Source organism: Sapajus apella, unplaced genomic scaffold (assembly GCF_009761245.1).
Source record: "Sapajus apella isolate SASKATOON/1434 unplaced genomic scaffold, GSC_monkey_1.0 scaffold39, whole genome shotgun sequence".
In the NCBI taxonomy this organism is placed as follows: Eukaryota; Metazoa; Chordata; class Mammalia; order Primates; family Cebidae; genus Sapajus; species Sapajus apella.
The window spans coordinates 12,341,388-12,363,866 of NW_022436979.1; the positions used below are offsets into that span (position 1 = coordinate 12,341,388).

The window sequence follows — 22,479 nt, forward strand, 5'->3', positions numbered from 1 at the left end:
TCCAAATGAGCTTCAAAATGAAGGTGACACATTTAAAAAAAAAGAAGAAGATTGTCTCACTCTTTCAAGAAACATAATTTGAAGAGGCCAGCTACTTCAATATATAAATTAATCTCATTAATACATTCAAGTTTCTGGAAGATGATGAATTATATGAAAATGATCATTACTGGAATACTTACTTCAAAATTCCTGTGATTTCTCATTGAAAACATTCCTTTATATATTTTTTAAAATTTTATTTTAATAGCTTTTGGGGAAACAGTGGTTTTTAGTTACATGAATAAGTTATTTTGTAGTGATTTCTGAGATTTTGTTTCACCCATCACCTGAGCACTGCACATTATAACCAATGTGTAGTCTTTTAACCATCTCTCCCCTCACACTTCTGCCCACTCCCTGAGTCTCCAAAGTCCATTAGATCATTCACATGCTTTTGCATCCTCATAGCTTAGCTCCCACTTACAAGTGAAAACACATGATATTTGGCTTTCCATTCCTGAGTTACTTCATATGATACAGAAAACTGACAGCTGTTTTAGTTAGAATATCTGGAGAAAAGGATTGTTACTTCATTTGCTTGGTCAGAGCAATACAACCAATAGGGTCTTAACAGAAAATAAATAATATAGTAAACATAAGTGATTAAAATAGTTCATACATTTTTTTCAGGAATCAGGGAAACCAGTAAAGGATGGTAAAGTATCTCAGTGCTAACAAATAAAAAAAAAAAAAAAAAGAAAAAGGTGTGGAAGTATTAGTTTGCTAGCAATGCCATAACAAATTATCACAGACCGAGTAGCAGAAACAACAGAATTATTTTCTCATGATTCTAGAGGCTGGAAGTCCATGATCAAGGTGACAGCAGGGCTGGTTTCTTTGAAGTTTCTCCTTTTGGCTTATAGATACTGTCTTCTCCAAGTACCTTCACATGGTATTTTCCCCTGTGCATGTCTCTGTCTTAATCTCCTTTTCTCATAAGGGCACCAGTCATGATAGATTAGAACCCACCCCAATAACCTCATTTAACTTGAATTACCTCTTTAAAGATGCTATCTCCAAAAACTGTTACCTTCTGAGGTACTGGGAGTTCGGACTTCAATATATGAAGAGTGAGAAAATCTGCAAAATTTAGTCCATCACAGGGAGTAATCACTGGAAACTACAGACAGCTAAAACTGTAGGAGAAAATTGCCTCACAGGAGTCTTGTGTAGAGGATATAGCCACCGCCAACATGTTTTACTCTTTCTCTCTCTTATTTTCTAGCTGGAGTGAAACAGATGTGACAGGGGAATCTAGTCATCACAGTTCATGAATGTCATACTCTCAGCAGATAGAACAAGGTGGAAAGGGGTAGAGAGAGCAGCAGCTGTAAAGAGACAACTCATTCACTACAGTCCATCTCTTTACCCTTTGTCGTTTGAATGAAAAACTCTCTCTCTCTCTCCATCACAGAAAAATCACAAGTTTTCATCAGCCATGATATTATGAAGAGTGATTTTAATACAGTTATATTCTCATTTGTAAATAGACGTAAACTCCAAATAATGTATATGAGTAAAGAAAGATTATAAAAAGAAATTTTAATTCACATAAAACACAGCTACTAGCATAGCATTTCTTAAATTCTCATGAAACTTAACCTTGCTAATCATAGCTTCCTTTTTATAGCATTCTTGTCATTTTCCTTCCACTGCCATCATGTTGGTTAGATAGAGTTCTTCTGGTGCAGTCATGGAAATCATCTTTTCTTCAACTTTAAAATATTTGATGACCTGTAATTATTGAGTGTTTAATGAGGGTAATTTTAGCTTTACAGAAAATATTTACAGGTAGTACAGAGAGATCCAATATACACTTACCTACTTTAATGTTATCATCTTACACACTATTGTACAGGTATCAAAAATAAAAATTAATTAATAGTATTAACTAAACTTGAAGTTTTATTTGGATCTAGAATTTTTTTACTAATGTCTCTTTTCTGTTTCAGAATCCAGTCACAAATGGTACATTGTATTTGCATTTAATTTTCATCTGTTTTAAATTTCCATTGTTCAATGACAAATGTTAAGCCTTTCCTTGCCTTTTAAAAGATTTTGACAGTTTTTAGAAGCTGTGGAAATACCCTCAATTTGGGTGTATATATATGTATTTTTTCTCATTACTGTGTTGGGTTATAGATTTTGAAGAAGAGGACTAGAATACATCAAAATGCTTTATCACTGATTATGTCGACCTTAATAATTTCAGTGTTTGTATGGTTTCCCCATTGTAAGTTACTATTTTCTCATTTCCATATTCTATTTTCTGAAGCAAGTCACTAATTCCAGCTCATTCTCAGGGAGGGGCAAATAAACTCCAACTCTTGGAATGGGGAGAAACACATTAATATATCATTTGAAAATATATTGTAAAAAAGTTTCTCTCATCGTCTTCATTTATTTATATATTAAATCATTTACTTTGACAATGTAAACCGATCAATATATACTTGTTTACTTTGGATTACAATTCCAACACCACATTTTCTACAGTGTTGTTCGAATTATTCTAACTTTGATCTCTGTGTGTTCTTTCAGATTGATCCGTGTGTCACTTTAACATATTTTCTTTATATTATTTTGTGAACATGTCCTTATTCTTTTTTTTTTCTTTTTTTTCTTTTTGGAGATGGAGTCTCATTCTGTCACTAGGCTGGAGTGTAGTGGCATGACCTTGGCTCACTGCAACCGCTGCCTCCCAGATTCAAGTGACTCTACTGCCTCAGCCTCTCAAGTAGCTGGGACTACAGGTGCACACCACCACACCGAGCTGATTTGTTTATTTTTAGTAGAGACATTGTTTCACCATGTTGGCCAGGCTGGTCTTGATCTCTGATTTCATGTTCCACCCACCTCGGCCTCCCAACACATCCTTATTTCATAGCACTCCATGATGCTCTGGGCTCATGCTGCATCTTTTTCTGTCTTATTCACCTAGTCAAATGCATTTAAGATCCATTGATGTTGATGGTATATGTACATGACTCAAGAGCTCATCTCTTGGATCACTGAATAGTATTTCATGGAATGGGGTGTGTATTTAACCCTCTGCTGAAGGACAAAGTTTCTCAAAGATGGGCAACTGAAGGGGCAGGGACTTGTGCTTCACTTTTGAGAAAGACATATTCCTGACATGACATACTCCTGACATGATATGACTCGCCAGGGTGGAGAGTTTGCGTCCCACAAGGATAGCATTCAATAGAGAATTCTAAAGTATTATAACTCAGTGGTTTTATATATATATATATATATATATATATATATATATATGTGTGTGTGTGTGTGTGTATATATATATATATATATATATATATATACGTAAAATAACGTAATGGCTAATCTAAACCATCTTTACAAAGCTAAAAGTATTCATCAGTATAAACACACACAGAAATGACACAGGTAATGAATTACCACTAAAATAATTTAAGAGCTATGGCAAATATTTTAAATATGTTCAAATAGTCAACATGTTCTTCAGAATGTAAGAGAATTATATTGTAGAGAGCCAAATGAGATGAGAGATTTTAGAGATAAAATTGACTATATCTGAAATGAAAATACGAGACTGATAGCAATTATGGACTAAAGCCTAATAAATTAGGGAACTCATAGAATATGCAATAGAAATGGTTAAAACTTTAGTGTAGAGAAAACAAAAGAGTTTTTAAAAAAGTAGCAACTCAGTTTCTTGTAGGTTGATATTACGCAATGCACCATACATATAATTGACATCCCCAAAAATTGGCACAAGAGAGAGAAAGAAAACAGTACTTTAGTATACTGACCAAACTCTTTCTACAGGTGAAAAGTAGTAACCAAGAGTTGAAATTCTTTTTAAATAAAAAAGGAAGGAAAACATAAAACAAAAAGAAACAAAACTCTCCAAGTAAGATAAACATAAAAGAAATGCAATTCTGTGGTAGCACATCATAATCATATTACTGACAAGAGTAATGAAAAGATACTCTTAAAACCAGCAAGAGATCAATAATATTAGCAAAGGAATGAGTATTACTGAGAACTGTTAACTAGGCAAATATTAAAGATTTTTCTCCGGCAACAAATAATTAAAAATTTAAAGCAAAAAATACTAGTTAGCTAAGGCCAGGCTTATTGAGCTCATTGAACCTGACCTTAGCTGTGCGTGTTTGTGTGTGTGTGTGTATGTGTGTGTAAAACACATGATAACAATAACACAAAGACTAGGAGGAGGAAATGCAAGCATACCTTAACAAGGTTCCTATACTATAGATCACATAATGTAGAACAGAATACCTTAACCACAGCATTATTGATATTTTAGAGCAAACAACACTTTTTCTTGGCATAGGAGGTTGGTGTCCCCTGTACGGAAAGAAACATAGCTACGTGCCTAGTTTCTACCAACTACATGACATCCTCCAGGTTGTGACAGCCAAAAATATTTCCAGATATTGCCAAATGTCTTGTTGTAGAGAAATACTGGCCTTCAGGTAGTATTATACACAATGGTGAATACTGAATGCTTTCCCCAAATTTCAAGAACAAAAGAAGGATATCTATTTTCATCAATATTGCACTAGAGGCTCTAGCCATGGCAATGAGGTAAGAATTTTTTTAAGGGCATTCAGTTTGTAAATGAAGAAATAATAATGTCTTGTTTGCAGATGGCATGATTACACAGAAAATACAATTGAATCTATGAAATAGCTACTGGAAATAATAGATCAGTTTATAAAGTTTGCAAAGATCAAGATCAATATAAAGAAAACAGTTGTATTTTCATATACTACCAAACAGATTGAATTTAAAAAGTAATTACTGAAAAAGTACAAATTTAGAAAACTTTTGGAGAAAATCTGATGAAACATATGTAAGATCTGTTCAGATAAAACTAAAAAAAAATTCTGTAAGAAATTAAAAAGCTATATAACTAGAGAAATACATTATATCATGGAGTTGAAAAATTCATTGTTAAGATACCAATTGTCCCAGAATTCCAGCAGGTATTTTTTTTTTTGTTGTTAGCAAGCTGTTTAAAAATTCATTTTAAAATACAAAAGATGAAAATATCCAAGTAATTGTGAGATGGAGCAACACTACCTGATTTCAAAATGCTACAATAATTAAGACAGTGCATTCAATAATGCACCAAACACAGACACATACAAATACATTAATGGAGGAGAACTCATCAATGGAGATCACATAAATCAATGGAGTAGAATCAAAATTACAGAAATAGAACCATGCATATATGGATAACTGGTTTTCAATGAAAGTACAGTAGAAAAAAAAAAAAAAAGAAAGGAGTCTCTTCAAGGAATTATGGTAATTGGTTATCCAAATAAACAAGAAAACCCAATTTATACCTGATACTATAAACAACATAAACTGAAGATGAACCACAGACCTAAAACTAATAAACTTTAAAAAAAAATACAGGCAAAAATATTTGCAACCTTAGGTAAAGCCAGATTTCTTAGAATTAATAACACATACCTGAACCATAAAACACAAAAATGATAAATTTGATTTTTTCAAAATTAAAAGTAGCTATTCTTTAAAAAATCACTGCTAAGGGAGTGAAAAAGACAAGCCAAAGACTGGGAGAAAATATTGAATCAGGTAAAGAATTGTATATAAAGTACTCCCCAAACTCAATTTTAAGGAAACAAGCAATCCTTGATGTATTATGAAAATGTTTTAACCACAAATAATACCAAGTAAAATATATGGTAAACAAATGGGAACATGAAAGATGTTCAATCTAATCAGTTATTAGGTAAGTGAAAATTAAAGTGAAAATGAACAAACACAGCATCTATTAGAATGGTTAATTTTTAAAAGACTGGTAAAGTCAAGTTTTAGAGAGAATGTTAAGAAACTTGTACTCCCATACAATACTAGTGTAAAATGCAAAATGTAGCATTCATCTTGAAAACTAGTTTTGCAGTTTCTTTAAAAGGTAAGTATTCATCTCCCATGTGATATAGTCATTCTACTCCTAAATATTTGTCCAAGATTAAAGAGAACACATGTCCACACAAAGATTTGAACATGAGTTTTTACAGCAACTTTATTTATAAATAGCCAAAATCTGAAAATAACTTGATGATATCAACTGGTGGACTCAAACTGGGAGGAGGAAATGCAAGATAAATAAAATTATGGTGTATTCATGTAATGAGATACTATTGAGCATGCATACAAAGGCATTATATAGAGATATAAAAGGTGTTGAAATACTGAGATTTGCAACAAAATAGATGAAACTCAAAGTATGCTGGGTAAAAGATGGCAGACATAGTGAATACATAACATATGAATGTTTTTATTTAATTATTACAATCATCAAGGCTCTCAGCATTTTAGTTAGCACATTTGGGGGGAAGTACTAGTGGTCATGTACATTTTAAATATAACTTCCCATATTATATCCACAGAATCCACAAATATATACAATATAGTATTTCCTACTTGTAGCAACCCTTTGAATTTCTTAACTTTTCATGATGCTTTTGTAGTTGACAGATATAGATGAATGATGCTGGGTTTTATAGAAACATGTTTCATTTCATATTCAATATTTTAATCATTAGATTACATATATATTAATTATGTATGTTTCTAAACACTGAAATTTATCAAAGTATGTACACAAATATAACAATACATAAATGTCCAAATGTTTATGCAGTTAATTAAAATTTTATTTTAAATTTACTTAAAGCAAACCATCAACAGATTTTTTTTCTAAAATAATGCTTTTATCTATATTCTGATCTCAACATAGAACTTTAGATAATGATTCTGTCATTCCATTAAATTACCTTACCTTATTCTGAAAAATGATAGATTTAACAAAATGATCACTATGGTATGATTCAACTGTCAATTTAAAACATATTCCTGGTTAGAAATTTTTCTAAAAAATATACACAACTATGTAATGTTCTAATATTTTCTTGTTATTTTATAATTTAAATTGAATATAGATTAACATATAATGTATATTATGTCTACATATCTCTATATAGATATGCATTTTTTTCTAACATGTACCTGAAATATATTTGACATTAGAAGATAATTAGTAAAAATAAGGTCCAGGACTAGAAAAAGTGCTTTTTGTGTACCATAAAATGTTCTTTCCAAGTGCAACCTATAGTTTTTTGTATTCAATTATTCCTAATTAATTAATTTTGTTTAATTATTACAATCATCAAGGCTCTCAGCATTTTAGTTAGCACATTTTGGGGGAAGTACTAGTGGTCATGTACATTTTAAATATAACTTCCCATATTATATCCACATAATCCACAAATATATACAATATAGTAAATGTTCTAGTTAATAAATTGCAAACTCTTTATCAGTGGTGATTCTGACATAAAATTTCTAGATTTATTCAAACTAAAATGAGGCCAGGAATGGTGGCTCCCGCATGTAAACACATTACTTTCAGAGGCCAAGGTGGGCAGATCACCTGAGGTCTGGAGTTCCAGACCAGCCTGGCCAAAATGGTGAAACCCTAGGTCTACCAAAAATACAAAAATTAGCTAGGCATGGGGGTGCATGCCTGTAATCTCAGCTACTTGGGAAGCTGAGGCAGGAGTATTGCTTGATATCGCTTGAACCTGGGAGGTAGAGGTTGCAGTATGCTGAGACCGTGCTACTGCGCTCTAGCCTGGATGACAGAGCGAGCGAGACTCCATCTTGGGGAAAAAAAAGTTGTGCTGTTTCTCTGTTAGTATCTCTCTACCACCCTAATAATCCTGACATCTTGGATTGTTTGTATACAACAGTAAAGTGTAACAAAATTCTAAGAGCTTTAGAAAGTCTTTAAGTTGTTCATAAAAAAGATAAGTGTATAAATTGTATGTTTCAAAGCAAAATGAATTAATTCTTAATTTTAAAACTGACACAATTTTTTTGAAGTATGGGCTGAAATTCAAGAACCCATGGATTTCAATTATGTGCTATAATTTCCCACTTCATGCTAAGTCAAGCATCATATTGTGACATTAAATATTTCACTAACTGAAATGCACGTTATAAATCCAGAAAGTTATTGAAAAGGTAAACAATAATACAAATAGCACAAACCATGAAATCTGTCTACTCAAAGGAATCTACAATAGAAACTTTATAATAAGTTGAAGCACAAGGAAACATCTTTCCATATTATTTGAATTCATTATATTTGATATACCTTATACTAGAGATGACTTATAAACATAATGTCAAATAAAATTACTTTTATAAAAACTGTATGAATTCAATGTTTCTATGCAATTTTAAAGATAATTCATTGTTAGTACCTATATCATACACTTTTGAAAAATTGCACAAGCTCTGTGTACCCATACAGAAGCACGCATACAATTCACTGCTTAATTATCTAAATGCTACAATATAAAGGATTTCTTGATAAAAATTAAAAATATAATGTTTGTATATGGCACCAGAAACTTAAATAGCATGACTGCTACATAAGATACATGTCACTGAAACAGTTCTAAAGTGAAATCCAAGTTTTCAAAATAAGAATCACTTTATTAGTTGTGGAAGTTTAGTTTTTCCAAGGTTCTATGAATTAATGAAGTAATAGGCTACACCCAAAGTTATATTTTTAACCATATTTCAGTATTTTATTCTTAGAGCAGACAATACAGCTTTCTAGAAATTATTTAATAATTATACAATATATGCCTTAATTGGCAACATTGAGTTTTCAATGAAGTTTTATTAAGCTTGTACTATTTATTTCTATATTCTATTTAAAAGTAGGTAAAGATAAATTGTATAACTTACAAAATAGTTTATGATGAATATGCAAAATAATTACAAACTCTTCACTATTCACATAAATTATTTTGTTCACCTAATAATATGTATAAAATAAGTAATGCTTTATTTATTTCTAAGATAATGGAATAATTTTATGCTTAGCTATGTGAGTATTTTTTCTGTAATTAAAAGCATCTTATAAAAATGAAAACACAAATGACAAAAAATGAAATAATAATTTTCAGATCTTCCAATGGCACCTATCTTTTTATATATTTCCCTTGAAGTGAAATAAAAAGACAATCAGCTTTGCTGATTAAACAATATGATTTGCAGAATATTCAGTCTTTAAGTTATGTCAATATGGGTTTTTTCTTATAAGTTACTCGTTGCTCAATAACACAGCATTTCAAAATGCTGTGGCTAAGACATATTTAATATTCTAGCTTTCGTTTTTATGGATTGCCAATGTAGTTTTGGTTAATCTGGGTTGTTTTTTAGTAGAAACTGGGTTTTCTCACTTATCTGTTCTCAGTTGCACATCAGTTGTTAACTTGGCATTCCTGATCTTGACTCATTTCTCTTCTATGACTGAGGGTGTGGCTGCAACCAGTTGGGTAATGTGAGGCTCAAGTTTACACAGTGTTCTTCTACAGCAGACTTAGACACATGGGAGAAAGGAATCCAGAGATACAGTGGAAGACTGCAAGGCTTGGAATGGGAACATCATCATTTCTGCTACATTATATTAGACAAAGGATATCACAAGGTATACCAGATTCAAGGGGAGGAGAAAAAAATATGCCACTTCTTAATGGGAGGAATGGCACGGTGACATTGTAAAGTGTATTCATAAGAAAGAAGCAAAATGGATGCCCTTTTTGCAACTTACGTCAGATGAAAATCAAACGTTTATATTAGTAAAGAAAATAGTTATAATTAGAACATATGGGAGAATACAACTTTTAGAAAACTTACCCTGTGTTTGTGAAAAAAAAATAAGCTTAAATTGAAAACAATGATTTGTTCTTAGATTTCTCTATAATTAATTAAACAATTAATGTGGCTATACACTGAAATCTATCCCAATCTCTACAGTGTTGTAACTCACACACCCATATGCATATACACACACCACTGGAAGTGCTGCTTTAAAATGCAGGTAAGCTTGCATGGTTGTTTAGTTATATTACGGGCACAGCTTAAGGTCTCACATTTTTGTTTTAATTGTGCTTTCCTGCTTTTCCCACTACATCTTTTTCTCTTGAAATTCAATGAATCTGATTAAATATTATATTTTATTTTTCCTTTACTTTTATTCCTATAAGTGGAAAATTGCTATTGAAGTTTTAGCTGGATATCTTTTATCTGTCAATTACTCATGAATAAATCACATAGTTAGGGAAAATATACATAGCAATAGGACATTAAAACCACATTTCTCAGCCCCCAAAAATAGGCTTCCTGATTTTATGCTGCTGTAAATTCCCTAAATATGTTCATTTCTAATTGACCTAATAGATTTTTAGTAGAATAATTGGGACTGGCATTTTATTTTTCTTGTGTTTCCATAAACCTGGAATTCTCAGGGATTGAAAGACTCTGAGCAACTTCTGTTTGTAAAGGCTTTGAGTGCATCAGAAAATGAAGAATTTAAAAAACAGGTGATACCAAAGTTAGGCTATTGTAGATGTCTTTCTATATAGCAAATAAGCATTTTTAACACAAAAATACAGTGCAACATACATACATAGTTATTCTAGCTGTGATTTCAGAATGTATAAAATTATGAATTTGTGGAGCACAGCGGCAGAGTAATTATTTAGAGTTTCAGTGTGAAGCCTCTTGATGAAGGGCTTCTTTCAATTCGGTTTACCTCTGTGGGTGGATATATAGTATAAGGGAGGGAGCTTGATCTAAGTCTGAACTCTAAGTCCCTTATAAATGTTTCTTTTGGCCTCTTTGTGATGGACACTGATTCCATCCATCTGTTTATGTTTTTTATCTTCTACCTAGACATGAAATGGGCATTTATTTGATGACTTTGCATGGTTTCTTGAAGGAAAATGTTGGAGGGATGTTTTCAGGGCCATCAAACCCATTTTAGTAAGGAAAGTCATTAGTTGAGCAAAATAAAACCTTCAAGAAATTTCAAAAGAAAGTTAAGAATAGCAGTCAATAATAATAATTGATGGCAAAGAAGAATAATTCTATCTTGACCTGCCTGGGGAAATTGGAGACTGTTTCCTCTAGTTGTTGACAGAAATTGCCTTAAAAAAAAGTGGCCCTCTATAGAATTTTGAAGTGAGAAAAACTCTTTATTAGGGGGTCTGTTTTTTAATTGACCTGGTCAGGCGCCATCTATCTCCAACTTTTCACAGAGCTCCAGGCTAGGAATGGCATCTAAGGTAAAATTGCTCCAAAGAAGAAAAAGACATTTCAGCTTCAGAATTTTGAAACTATAGTAGTTATGTATTTCTGCCTCACAATGTTTAGCCATAAACATTGCTGTTAATTATGGATTAAAAATCTCTGGATTAAAAAAATACATTTTCATAAATATCAGATACAAGTAACTTAAGCTAGCAGACAATAGATATATCTCTTAAAATTACAACTAAAAAATTCAGTCCTGTAGTTTCCTCACTATGAAGGATTGTAAAGATTGACTCTTAAGACCCAGAATTATATTCTCAGTGTGATGAAGAAGTTGTCATCGTGCATCTGATGTGGTTTTTATTTTTAACTGCATTAGGTACAAGTGAGGTTATTAGTTTCCGATTTGAGTAGAGGAAGGTGAATAGGAAAAATGAAGACATCAAATGATACAGCAAATTTTAGCTGATAGAGTTGGGGAGTAAACTTAATAGAGAAACATGGTTGGATTTGGGGTTTTACAGGGGTACAGTTATAATTTTGAAACAATTCAGTAAAATTGGTAAATTAAATATTGACTTTTTTCCCAATATGCTCCAGTTCCTTAAATGGTTTTTGTTTGTTACTAAAATAAGAGCACAATCTTTAATGCAGCCCCAGAGGTCCTTGATGATCTGTCTCTCACCAACTACTTCTATGTTAGCTTAACCATACTGATGCTTGTAAGTAGAAATACCTCGCTTCACTCACAACACAAATGATCTTGGACATATTCTTCAACAAAAGCATTGTACTTTCAATAGAGTGGCTTTACGAGCACTTCCAGTTTGTCGCACAGAATAACAAAAGATAGGTACTGAAGCATCATTATGTAATAAAAATTTTAAGTTTTATTTTTTTACTAGGGACATTCTTAATTGAAATCTGCATTTTTATTCTTTGGGAGTGAATAATAGAGAAAAGTAAAACACCTTCTACTACAATTTGGTGCCCTGTGTTTTTATTGTTGTTGTTTTGTTTTGACAAAGTCTTGCTCTGTTGCCCAGGCTGAAGTGCACTGCAACCTCTACCTCCCAGGTTCAAGCTATTCTTCTGCCTCAACTTCCCGAGTAGCTGAAATTAACAGGCACCAGCCACCACGCCAGGCTAATTTTTGTATTTTTAGTAGAGATGGGGTTTCACCATGTTGGTCAGGCTGGTCTGGAACTAACTTCTGACCTCAGGTGATACACCTGCCTCCGCCTCCCAAAGTGCTAGGATTACAGGTGTGAGCCGCCACACCCGGCCAGGTTTCCTGTTTTAACATATTCTAGGGTTCCAACAGTTTCCCATGATTGCCTTTGCATTATCATTGTAAATCTCAAGACAGTGAAATGCCATAATTTTGACTTCCCAAATTCCCTAAACAAAATCTCAGAGACCTTTCGGAGGTCCACAGATCACTGTCTCAGAATATCTGCATAAGGATAATTTTTACATGTTTACTGTTTCTGTTGCTCTACAATCTCCTAGCCTGTCCAAGAAATCTCAAACATATTTTCAGGTAAAAACTTATATTCATGCTAACAGAAATCTTCTCTGACACATCTGGTATCATCTTCATAGTACCAATGACTTTTCCTTTGAGATGCTCAAAATGCTTGGAATTTCCCATTAATTTATTATTTGTTTGAATTTTTCATCTTCTAAGAGACAATAGATCGTAAAAATCAAATAATTACAGCCCCAGGAAGTCCATGCATCAAATTACTGAGTTGGACAGTTTGTAGAATAAAAGTAAGCAGACTCATAATATCTAAGGGAGGAATGCATGATGCTCTTTTGAAGAACGTGCAAATTTTTCCCCTTTGTGGAATACAGACATGTTGAAAATTAAACTGAACATATCCTAGGACTCCAGTTTTGTCACCTGTGCCTCAATCTGAAATATTCTAAGGACATAGTCACTGACTTTGTATATATTTTGTTTTGCTTTGCCTTTCAAAAAATGTTATAGCAATACCTAGCACTGTGTCAGAAATATGTTGAACCTTCAGATAAGTTTAATTAATGAAAGAACACAGTTTTTGCTACCTGAAAAGTTATTAGAATATGAATACATAGAGAATTTGGTGTTTGAGAGGGTAAAATAGTGATTTCAGGCTCTTTAGTGGACTACTGATTGCGAATTGTAAGTGACTTTTGGGCTATGTGAGACATAAGTTAAAATCAGATGCAGAAAAGTGTCCTATGATGTATACACATGCAACACTACAGTGGAACCAAATTCATGGCTCAAAAATTATCAGGATGACAAGTGATAGCTGTGTATTTTCCCCGCCTCTATAGTAAATACACTTGATTCCAAGTGCTACAAATAGATGTTTCTGTAGAACTTGTTAAAGTGATTGTGGTTTTTCTTACATAGTCTTACTATAGTAAACAACACTGATTTAATTTTCAAATATTGAACCATTGTTGAATGCCCAGGATGAAAGCTAATCATTCAATATATACTGTTTTTATAATATTTTTAAATATGTGTTTTTAACTGACAACATAAAGTTATTTTTATAGTTATGGTGTACAACATGATGTTTTAAAATATGTATACAATGTGAAATGAATAAATTGCTAACCTAATTAACATATATGTTATCTCACATGCTTTCTTATAGCTATAACACTTAAAATCTACCCTTTTAAGAGTGTTCAAGTGTACAATATATTATTATTAATATCCACCATCCTTTACAATAGATCTCTTAAAATGCTTGTTCCTGGGCCGGGCGCGGTGGCTCACGCCTGTAATCCCAGCACTTTGGGAGGCCGAGGCAGGTGGATCATGAGGTCAAGAGATCGAGACCATCCTGGTCAACATAGTGAAACCTCGTCTCTACTAAAAATACAAAAAAATCAGCTGGGCATGGTGGCGCGTGCCTGTAATCCCAGCTACTCAGGAGGCTGAGGCAGGAGAATTGCCTGAACCCAGGAGGTAGAGGTTGTGGTGAGCCAAGATCGCGCCATTGCACTCCAGCCTGGGCAACAAGAGCAAAACTCCATCTCAAAAAAAAAAAAAAAAATTTTTTTTGCTCCTATCTAACCGAAATTTTGTAGCCTTTGACAAAAATCTGCCCAAACTCCCCTGACCCTAGACCCCAGAAACTACCATTCTACACTTTGCTTCTGAGTTCCACCTTTTAATATTTCACAAATAAGTGAAATCATGCTGTATTTGTCTTTCTGTTCCTGGCTTATTTCACTTAATATAATGTCATCTATGTTCATCTATTATGCCAGCAATGACAGAATTTCCTTCTTTATAATGCTAAATAGTATTCGATGTGTCTATACACCACATTGTATTTATCCATACTTAGATTCTTCGATTCACTCATACATTAATAGACACTTAGGTTAATTCCATTTCTTGGCTATTTTAAATAACGCTACAATGAACAAAGAAGTGCCGATATCTCTTTGACATTCTGATTTCAGTTCCTTTGACTATATTCCCAGATGTAGAATTGCTGATTCATAATGATGGTTCTATTTTTATTTTTTAAATAATCCTCTGTGCTGTTCTATGAAATAGCTGTACTAATTTTCATCCTTGCACATTTTCACCAACAATGAGAAAGGGTTTCCTTTTCTCCAGATAATTGCTAATACTTAATATCTTTGGTGTGTTTTTCCTTCAGAATACCATATGTTTGGCACTAACCAATTTGCTAGTGACTATGGCTATTTGGAGTGATTTCATTAGTTAATCTTCAGTCCTTTTTAAATAGCCATATTAACAGGTGTGAGATTATAATTCATTGTGGTTGTAATTTGCATTTCCCCGGTGATCAGTGACGTTGAGCATTTTTTCAAATACCTCTTGGCCACTGACATATCTTCTTTTGATAGTTGTGCCTATTTTGATAGGCACATTTTAAATCAGGTTATTTTTTTTCTTGCTAGTGAGTTGAGTTACTTGCATATTTTGAATATTAACCCCTTATCAGTTCAATGGTTTGTGAATAGTTTCCCCTATCCCATAGGTTGTTTCTTAATTACATTGGTTGTTTTTTATGCTGTGCGGGAGACCTCATTTTGCTATAATACCATTTGTGTATTTTGCTTTTTTACTTGTGTTTTTGGAGTAATGTCCAAAAATTTATTGCCCAAACCAGTTTTATAAAATTTTCTGTTTGTATTTTCTCCTCTGAGCTTTACAGTTCTAGGTTATATTTTAAGTATTTAAACCATTTTGAGATAATTTTTGTATATGGTGTGAGATAGGTGTATATTTCTATTCTTCTGCATGTAGATATGCAGTTTTCCCAACAGCATTTGTGAAAGAGATTGTTCTTTTCCACTTGTATGTTCTTGACATCATTGTCAAAAAATCAATGGGCAGTAAATACATGAACCTATTTCTGGGGCCTCTGTTCTGTTCCACTTGTCTGTGTGTCTCTTTCTATGCTAGTACCATGCTGTCTTGGTCACTATAGATTTGTGGTACATTTTGAATTCAGGTATTGTGATGCTTCCAGCTTTGTTTTTTTTGTTTGTTTGTTTGTTTTTGTTTTTGTTTTTTGCTCAAGATTGCTTTGGCTATTTGAAATCTAAATAAATAAATAAAACTAAAAATTTCAAAAAAACTTTTTTCATTTCTGTGAAAATATATTATTGCAGATTTAACAGGAATTACATTGGATGTGTTGATTTATTTAATAGTATAGACATTTTAACAATAGTAATTCTTCGAATGCATGAAAAGGGGCCATCATTCTATTTATTTGTATCTTCTTCAATTTATTTTATCAGTATTTCATAGTTTTCAGTGTACATATCTTTCACCTCCTTGGTTAAATTTACTTCTGAATGGGCTTTTGTCTTACAAGTATTGTAAACGGAATTAAAAAAAAAATTTTCAAGATAGTTCATTTGTAGTGTATAGAAATAGTACTGACGTTTGTATGTTGACTTTGTATTCTGCAACTTTAATAAATTTCTTTATTATATTTAACAGTTTTTTGTTGAAATCGTTAGAGTTTTCTATTTATAAGATCATGCCATCTGCAAACAAGGTCAATTTAACTTTTTCCTTTCCTATTTGGATGCTTGTATATCTTTCCCTTGCCTAATTGCTTTGTCTAGGACTCCCAGCACTATGTTAAATAGAAGTGGTGAGAGTGGACATCCTTGTCTTATCCATGATCTTACAGAAAAGGTTTTTGACTTTTCACCATTGAATATGATGTTATCTGTGGGCTTGTCATATATAACTGTTTTTGTGATAAGATACTATCCTTCTATCACTATGTTATTGAGAGTTTTTAGCATGAAAGAATGTTGAATTGTGTCAAATGCTTTTCTCATATCTATTAAGATGACGGATATAATTTTTATCTTTCAATCTGTTGTGGCATATTACTTTTATTAATTTGTATCTGTTGAATTATCCTTGCATCTCAAGAAAAAATGACACTTAATCATGATGAATGATCCTTTTAATGTGCTGCTTAATTTGATTTACTAGTATTTTTTGAGGATTGTTGCATCTATTTTTATTAGGGATATTGGCCTATAGTTTCTTTTTTTGTAGTGTCTTTGTCTAGCTTTGATATTAGGATAATGATAGACTAAGAATTAAAAGAGAAGACACAAATAAATAAAATCATAAATGAAAGCAAAGATATTATAACTGAAATCACAGAAGTACAAAAGATTCCAAGAGTCTAATGTGAACAATTATACACTGAAGGTTGGATAACTTGGAAGAAATAGATATATTCCTGGGAACGTACAACCAACCAAAACTGAATCGTGAAGACATAGAAGATCTGAACAGAGCAGTAATGTGTAAAAACATTGAATCAGTAATAAAAAGCCTCTCATCAAAGTACAGCCCAAAACATTCATATTGAATTTTAACAAACAATTAGAGAAGAACTAACACTATTTCTTCTCAAGATCTTCCAAAAAATTGTAGAGGAGAGAATAATAAAAACTCATTTTATCTTTATCTAATTTTTGCAATCAGTTTGCTTATATAATATTAGGAATTTTGTCTCCAGCTTCATAAAGTATGTTGATGTATGTTTTATTTTTCTAATCATTTCTTTGTCTGGTATTTTTATCAACGTAATGTTGACTTCATACAAGATTTGCAAAGTCCTCTTCCATTTATGGAAGAGATTACATGTAATGGTTATTTTTTCTTCTGAAATGCATCTTAAGTATTGTCCTGTAAAATTATCTGGGCCTGAAACTTTATATTTTGTAAATTTTATATTTGGTAACGTTATATTTTGGTAATGCTTTTAACTTTAAATTCAAGACTATTTGTGTTATCTATCTTTTCTTGTGTGAGCTTCAGTAGTCTCCTTTATTTTAAGAATGATTACATTTCATCTGAGTTTTGAAATGTGTTACATAACATGGCTTGTGGTGTCCCACTTTTATTCTTGTAGTAGTTTTGGAATCCGTAGTAATATTCCTTGTTTAATTTTGATGCTGGTCATATCTCTCTGCCTTTATTTGGCTTCTAGATCTTTTACTTATTGTCTTTTACCCAAAAAACAAAAACAAAAAAGGTTATGTTTTATTTGAGTGTATATTTAATATTTCATTTTTAAAAAATTCTCCAGAGGAATGATCTGGGAAAAAATTTGGAAATATGTAAATAGGTAATGAACAATAATAAATAATAACATAACAAAAGTTGTATAGACTTTTTGTATAGTTTTTAAAATGCTTTTTAAGTGTGTGTTTTCATTTTCTACAAAATGCTTTATATTTATTTATACGATCAAATACCAACAGGTCAGTAATACCAATAAGAAAAGAAAACTACAAACTTTAAGGTGTGAGCTCACAGAAGCATTGCCAGAACCTGAAACTCCATGAATTTATAGTAATACTTTCGATTCAATGTGTCTTTCTCTGAAAGAGCAAATGTTACCCAATAAGCAGAAATAGGTTTAGGACAAACTATACATGGGATTGCATTCTAATTAACTACACAGAAGATTAAAATATAGTCATGAGAAACATAGTTGGTCAAAACTGAGAATACAATTAATTGTGAGCCAAAATAATACAATATAAAAATGCAAAAAGGCATCACTTTATAATTAGTTGCAATAATGGCTGTGGAGGCTATACTTCATGTACTTTCCCCCCAGAAACCTCCCCAGGTTCTCTTGGTAAGGATCTGAGAAAGATCTCCTAGCAATGCTGACAAGGAATGGGGAAAAATTAGTCATTATGAAGCCCTTAAGATATTTCTTTAACACGTCTACTGTCCAGGAGGAAAGACATAACGAAAGAACAATACTAAATATTTATTCCCAGTGGGAAGATACGTGCTTCTCACTTCAACACCTTTAGCCTTTCTGCCTCGCCTAAGAAAGGAAAAAAAAAAAAAAATCAAAACCAAAGTACAAAGCATGGTCAATAGGGAAGAGAGTGCTAAAGAAACTGACAGGGAATTTGGCCAGAGAAGGGAGTAGAGGTAACAATAACAACAATAATTAATTAATTGATTTAAAAAATGTATACCCAAATAGAGGACAAGAAACACTTGTAAAGGCCGTGTTCCCAAAACACAGCTCCAGTTAGAGACTGAGATTTAATTAGAGGATTACAGAACATATCCCTTGCTAAACTCCACCAACACTAACAAAAGCCAGTTTAATTACACTGGATTACAGAAGAAATAGCTGTTAGACAAAGACTCCTGCTAAGGAGCAGTATAAAGGGAAACCCCAAAGGCAAGACTGGAGACAAAAACAGGCACACTCGCAAAATTTAAATTCTTTCCTAACTACAGCTACAATAAACATAAAATACAGTCCACACTTAGCCAGATTAACTTATGCAAGTCCTTACACTAGGGGCCTATTTACCACAATTCATATTACCTGATACAACATGTCCAGCTGACAACAGAAAATTACAAGGCATACCACAGGCCAAAAAAAAAAAAAAAAAAAAAAAAAAAAAAAAAAAAAAAAAAAAAAAAAAAAAAAAAAAAAAAAAAGGAAAGAATAGCATTTTGAATAGGCAAGCAAGTATTAACACCAAAATATAAAATATACATTTTGTATTTATAGAAAAGATATTTAAAATGATGTGCTCAATATATTAAGAGATCTAATGGAAAACATTTTTTCTGTATTATAATTTGTAATGGAATATTTATTTTTCTTACATTAATTGCGCAGAGAGATAACAGCTATAAGGGGGAAAACAAACATCAAAAGAAAATCCTGAAATCAAAAGTACTGAAATGGAAATTAAGAATGCTATTAATGAGTCTGTTATGGCTTGATTATTTCTGTCCCCTTTAAAATCCGTTTTAAAATTTAATTACCAACGCAACAGTATTTAAGAGGTAGTACATTAGTGGGTTATTTCTATATGTGGGTTCCATCCTCATGAATGAGACTTGTAACCAAAAAGAGCTGAAGATATCTTTCTGGGTGTTTTTTTCCTTTTCACCCTTCTGTCATGTGAAGAAACAGTGTTCATCCTCTCTGGAGGACACAGCAACAAGGTGATATCTTTGAAGTGCAGACTTAGCTCTTACTAGACGTCGAAACTACTAGTGCCTTAGTCTTAACTTTCAGTTTCTAGAATTGTGAGAAAACAAATTTCTATTCCTGATACATTACCTAGTCTCAAGTATTTTGTTTCAACAGCACCAAAAACTAAGACGAAGCTCATGAAGACTTTCAAGAAAACTGAGGAAAGAATTAGTGAGTTTGAATGTAGGTTAATATAACCTGAAACTCAAATGGAACAAATGAATGAAGACACAGATCAGGACATCCAAGAACTGTGGAATAATATCAAAGTTATATTTATAATTAAATACCAGGAAAAGAAGAGAATAAGAATAAAGCAGAAGACATATTTAAATCAATAATGATTGAGAACTCTCCAAAATTAATGAGACATCAAACCACACATCCGGGATGCTGAGAAAATGCTAGCAAGATGAATATAAAATCCATACATGCACATACACATACACAGACACTCACATGTATCTAAGCATAAAATCATCAAGCTGCAAAAATTTTTTGAAAATGGGGGAAAATCTTAAAGAAATTTGAGTACATCTTAGCTATAGAGAAGCGAGGATAAGAATGACAGTGGACCTCTCATTAGAAATCATGCAACCAAATAAAGAATGGAGTAACATTTTTAAATGTTGGGAGAAAAAAACTGCCAACATAGAATAACATACCTAGCAAAATTATCCTTCAAAAGTGAAGGAGCGCTAAAGGCTTTTTCAGCTGAACAACAACTGAAGGAATTCATTACTGGAAGATCCACCCTGTAAAAAATATTAATAGAAATTCTTTAGGTTAAAAAAGTAATATATAGGGGACACTTGGATTGATGTGTAATTTTTAAAGTTTTTCTTATCTTAATTGATCTAAAAGATAAGTATTGACAGCAATAATAGCAACAATAATTGATTCATCATTGCTCAGAGATGTTAGATAAATGGCAGTAAAATCCTCAAGCCTGTAATCCCATTACTTTGGGCGGCCGAGATGGTTGGACCACTTGAGGTCAGGAGTTTGTGACCAGCCTGGCCAACATGGTGAAACCTCATCTCTACTAATAATAAAAAATTTAGCTGGGCATGGTGGCAGGCACCTATAATCCCAGCTACCTGGGAGGCTAAGGCAGGAAAGTTATTTGAACCCAGGAGGTAGAGTTTGCAGTGAGCCAAGGTTGTGCCACTGTACTCCAGCCTGAACAACAGAGCAGACTCCATCTCAAAATAAATAAATAAGTGGCAGTAAATTCACAATAAATAAGACAGATGTACTAGTAAATTCTGCTATGAGGTATGCACACTACATGCACCGTGATAAATTTTTATTTGATATTGTATTTGGATTATTTAAACATATATGTTGTAAACCCTAGGGCAACCACTTAAAACTTTTGTGTTAAGTATAAATCACACACAGAAATAATAATGATAGAAAGTAAATTTAACTAGTATAATATGTTCAATTAAAATTAGAGAAAATAGAAAAAGAGGAGGTAAAAGAAAGAACAAATGTAATGATGATTGAAATTAATGTAAAACTCTCATGTATCCTGGGACAATTTTGAATTAATACAAATACATATATCAGAAAAATGTTTATTCTCAATAGATTGATTAAATAATAATTAAATAACTTTAGTATTAAATTGAAGCTGTTTAAATAAAAATGTTTTATAATGTTTAAAAATAAATTTTTTGCAAAATAATGACTATCCCTACAAATAAGGATGTTTATAAAATTAAAAAACAAATTTAACAAATTTCTTTAAACATTATTTAAGAAAAACATGATAAATACCTACAGGCATGAGTGAGTCAGATCTAGTTGTAGATGGATCTAAAAATTGTATTTTATTCAGTCCTATATGTAAACACCGTTAGGTATTCCAAGCCATTGTGGTATTTAGAGACGCACATCAGTTCAATGTTCACACATAACAAAATGCAACTTGCTGAAACAAATTATGACTTTGATGAAGCCACATTTTTTGCTAACACTTAATATTGCTTACTTTTGTTTTACTTTTGTTATGAAGTTTCTCCCTCTGTCATCCAGGCTAGAATGCAGTGGCATAAACATGGCTCACTGCTGCCGCTACCTCCTCAGCTCAAGTGATTCTCCTGTCTCAGCCCATGTAGCTGAAACCACAGGCTTGCACCACCATGTCCAGCTAATTATTTGATTTTTTTGTAATGATGGGATATCACTATGCTGTACAGGCTGGTCTCAAACTCTTGGGCTCAAACAATCCTCTCACTTCTGCATCACAAACTGCTAATACAGGAATGAGCCACCCTGCCTGGCTTATTGCTTATTTTTAACTTTTTTTTTCTCCTTAAAAGGATTTGTTGAACGCTATTCAGTGGAAGTCTCTGATAATTGTACAACCTGTAAGCCTGAGGGAGGTGGTAAATTCCTCATCCAACTTTGTCAAACAGACCTCTAAGGAAATTGATAGAGAAAATATTGAGCCTTTGCCATCATGCCTCAGAAAGAAATAATGGAGAAATCATGCTCACCTAGCATTTAGTTGGAGAGAAAAATATAGTATTAATATTGAAGTTTTTCTCAGAACAGGGATGGATGCTTTTCTTCAAGGCAAGAGGCAGCCGTGTTAAGTTAAAGGGAGCTAGGATGCATTAGAAGTAGGAAATACATGACGTCCCTCCAAATAATGAAGGGCATGTGGTTCTCCCCTTCCACATTTCAGCATGTCTGAATAATTTCTTAC

General features: G+C 32.5%; 1 non-coding gene across 1 annotated transcript; it reads right to left on the minus strand.

The window, feature by feature from the left end:
* Nucleotides 1-14,873: 14,873 nt before the first annotated feature.
* On the minus strand, nucleotides 14,874-14,946 carry LOC116565329. Its single transcript, XR_004275388.1, has one exon. It is a non-coding gene; the product is annotated as a small nucleolar RNA SNORD65 (small nucleolar RNA).
* Nucleotides 14,947-22,479: the final 7,533 nt, after the last annotated feature.